We start from the raw sequence: 3,689 nt of genomic DNA, 5'->3' as shown, positions 1-3,689 counted from the left end.
TGTGCTCAGCCGCCCACACCTGGAGGAGGTGGACAGGTGTGTCGAACCCTCCTACTGCTGAGCCTGGAGGAGCGTGAGGACGCCTGGGAACCGAGGTACTGGCCACACGCACCTGGTCCCTTTACTGCCATGAGCCTGTCAGAAAAGGTGCCCCTCGCCTAGGAGGCCCCTGTGAAAAATTCTAGGGTCCTCCTATGCTTGGAAATCTATCAATATCATCTAGAATCCAAACTACAGAGGAATAAAGCCAAAGGATTGGAAAACGCGTCGAAATTGATGACGCAGGTATATCTGAAAAGGAGACAGGCCCGCGTAGCAAAAGCACGCGTCGAAAGCCAGACCAGAGCCAGATCCAACGCGGACCGGAGGGCTTCTATTCCGCTTACTACCCAGCGGGTTTTCGAAGATCCTTACCAATGGGTAAACGAAAACGTGTTATAACTATCGGAAAGGAACCGATCAGAGGAGAATCTTTCATTGGTGCCGTGAATGGCATCGAAGACCCGGTAGAAAGCTATTACACGGCATAAGGCAATTTGGTGACATTGCTGAATACAAAGTCGGTAAAATGTTTTAGCGTTCTTTTTTTTTTTTCCTATACTGGCAATAAGCACCAAGCAGGCGGCATGGGCATATTCAATTTAAAATCTGATAATTATTAAAAAAAATATTTGAAGGACATTGGGAGGAAATAGATCAGAAATTGATAGAACACCCCAAACAAGGTCCCAGCAAACGGAAGTACAAGCCGTATTCTCCAATATTCAACCATCATAACACAAAAATACCCATTCCTCCACCACCACCCCCCCCCCAATGAACAGAGCTTTCGTTGGCGATTCCAATCAAAGTCCCAGCAAGGAGGCGACCCCCACCCCCTGCCCTGCACAAAGTGATCTCGGAGTCCGCAGAGAACGTCCACGCACAAATGCAGTTAGAAAAGACATTTTTAAAATCGCCCGGGGTGTGCGCCGTGACACCGTGGAACACACTACGAACGCACTGTTATTGGGGGCTGATGTCCTGGTTCTTGGGGTGCATGGCATACGGCGGGCCAGGCACTGCCCTGGAGAACCCACCTTTCTGCCTTCACGCCCCAAGCGGGGGGCTGCTTCCTAGGACAGCTGGTGCGGGCTCGAAATTTCTCGTCTCTTGTCCTCATGGGCACTGCCTTTCAAGAAAATCCATTAGCTGTTCTTTCTTTTTTCCCGGCTAATATGAGAACTGACCATGATTTTTCTTTTATCTGCTGAAAGCTCGCTTCTGAGAGGTGAAGCACTTCATAGGTCAAGCCATAGATCTAATTAATAATTTGGCATTTCACATCTCATGAAATCACGGATTACATTAAGGAGTATTTACATACGATATCCATTTAACTCCCCCCCAAACATTTAAATGTCTACACTCTGAACAAGTCAAAATACAAGCTAATATACTTTATCGAATCCGTCTAATTTTTTCTTGAGTTATTTATGCCACAATACGTGTCTTCAAATCACAGAAACAGAAACGCATAAATTGAAACACTTGTGAAAATATAGGTACGCTTCATGATCTGAGACAAATGCAGGAGTCGTATAAGACACGTATTCATGCTCCTTAATAAAATGGATGTACTTTGGTTTAAAAAACCTTAAGCAAAAAAAAAAAAAGTGGAATAATTCTGCCACAGATTAGCTTTTTGAAGAGATTATAATGAGATGTCACCTCACACCTGTCACAATGGCCGTGATTAATAAATCCACAAACATATGTCACTGAAGACGTGGAGGAAAGGCAGCCCTCGTTCACTGCTGGTGGGAACGTAACTTGGTGCAGCCACTTTGGGAAACAGTATGGAGAATCCTCCAAAATTACAAATCAGAACGACCCTGTGACCCTGCAAGCCCACGTCTGGGGATTTATCCCAAGAAAATCTAAACGCTACTTCGAAAAGATCTGTGCACCCCTGTGTTCACCGCACCGCCATTCACAGCGGGCCAGATGTGGAGACAACCTCAGTGCCCGTCCATAGACTCCCGGATAAAGAAGTGGTACATATGGAACGGAATATGACTCAGCCACGAACAAAGAATGAAATCTTGCCATCTGCAACAACGTGGATGGATCTAGGGGGTCTAATTACTGTGCTGTTTGCCTGAAACTAATGTCATATTGAATAGCAACTGTCATTGAAAAGGAAAATTAAAAAATAGAAAGCCCGTAAACATTGAAAATGCACCGATTATGCCGCGAGGAATGTTTCCTGATTTCCGCTGTGTTCCGTGAAGCCCGTATCAGGCCTTCTGCTGCCGAACGTGTCATCGGCAAGCTCAGCTTGAGCTTGTGCTTAATGGGGGGCTCTGCTGAGTATGTGCAGACCAGGCTTCCTGTGTCTGTTACACGGCAGGTTCCCTTCTGCCCCACACAGCAACGTGTGGTCCGAGCGGTCGCGAGCCCCTGCCTGGGCGTGGCCGGGCTCGGACGCTGAGCGGAGGACGGGCGGGATACGGGCGGTCACGTGGATTTGGTGGGCACCACGAATGCGTCACGCCCCGGCATCCCATTGGCCGGCTTCCCGCTCCCTTCGAGGCAGGAAAATTGGGGAGATTTTCCATCGACCCCGTAGTGCCCAGCAGCCCACGGCGTGACATCATCGTCCAAGACCAACAGTCAGATCGGCGGGCGCCCGCAATCATCCACGATGTCCAGCGGCCACCGTGGAAAGGAACAGGTGACATTGACTTTAGAATGAATGTATTATTTCACAGAGCACATGCAAGATATGATCATTCTAACATGCAATTAACATAAAAATTATGAATGGAATAGTTTTCTCTTTTTCATACTCAATATCTAAGACTGTCTTTTTAAAATGCCAGAAAGGAACCATGGTAAACGAATACTATCTCTGTGTCACGGGCAAAAACTACATTTATTATCTTTTTTTTTAAATTTAATTTTCTGTTTTAATTTTGTTACAAAACTGTAATTCTAGACCACCTTTGAATTTCAGATGATCGATAACAGATTTGTAGGAGTCTGAAAACCTAGGATGGGGAAAGTAACATTTTTAGCAAATTGAGATGGATCATTTTTTTTTACATTTTTCATTGAACAACAAATTATAAACGCAGTAGTGTTCCCACGAGAACTTGAGACAATATGGCCTACGGGCTGTTTAAAAGGATACCTTTTCTGAATCTATAAGGAGACCTTAGTGCAGAGATTTTTATAAATGCAGACAAAGAAAAGAATGAAATTCAGAGTCTATGGTTACAACTCTGAACAATTACTGCTGTCAAGTCATTTGTCTGTCTTTCTCGACTTCTTCTGGACAGGTGACATTACTTTTTATATTTTAAAAATCACACGCAGCATTATAATCTAAGTAAACGCTGAGACGCTCAGTAAATTAGTATATCCCAATGCATGGTGCGTCTTGGAAGAAAATAATTAGACTGTAAGGCATTGGAGTAAACACAGGCAGAAGCTGCTCATTTCCTGCCTGGCGCGGGCGGGCTGCGTTTTCTGACAGTTACCGAGGGAGGTGTAGCTACAACTATTGGAGCCGTTTCCTCTTTGGGTATCTTCCCATGCTAAACAGAATAACAAAGGTTGGATTGCAGACGGACCCTCGCGCGTTCGGACAGGGCAGGACACGAGCTGGCACTTAACGTCATCGCTGTCACGGAGCAATTAAATGG

The sequence above is a fragment of the Pteropus vampyrus genome, unplaced genomic scaffold (genome assembly GCF_000151845.1).
Source record: "Pteropus vampyrus isolate Shadow unplaced genomic scaffold, Pvam_2.0 Scaffold315, whole genome shotgun sequence".
NCBI lineage: Eukaryota > Metazoa > Chordata > Mammalia > Chiroptera > Pteropodidae > Pteropus > Pteropus vampyrus.
Note: the sequence above shows the minus strand (reverse complement) of the source record.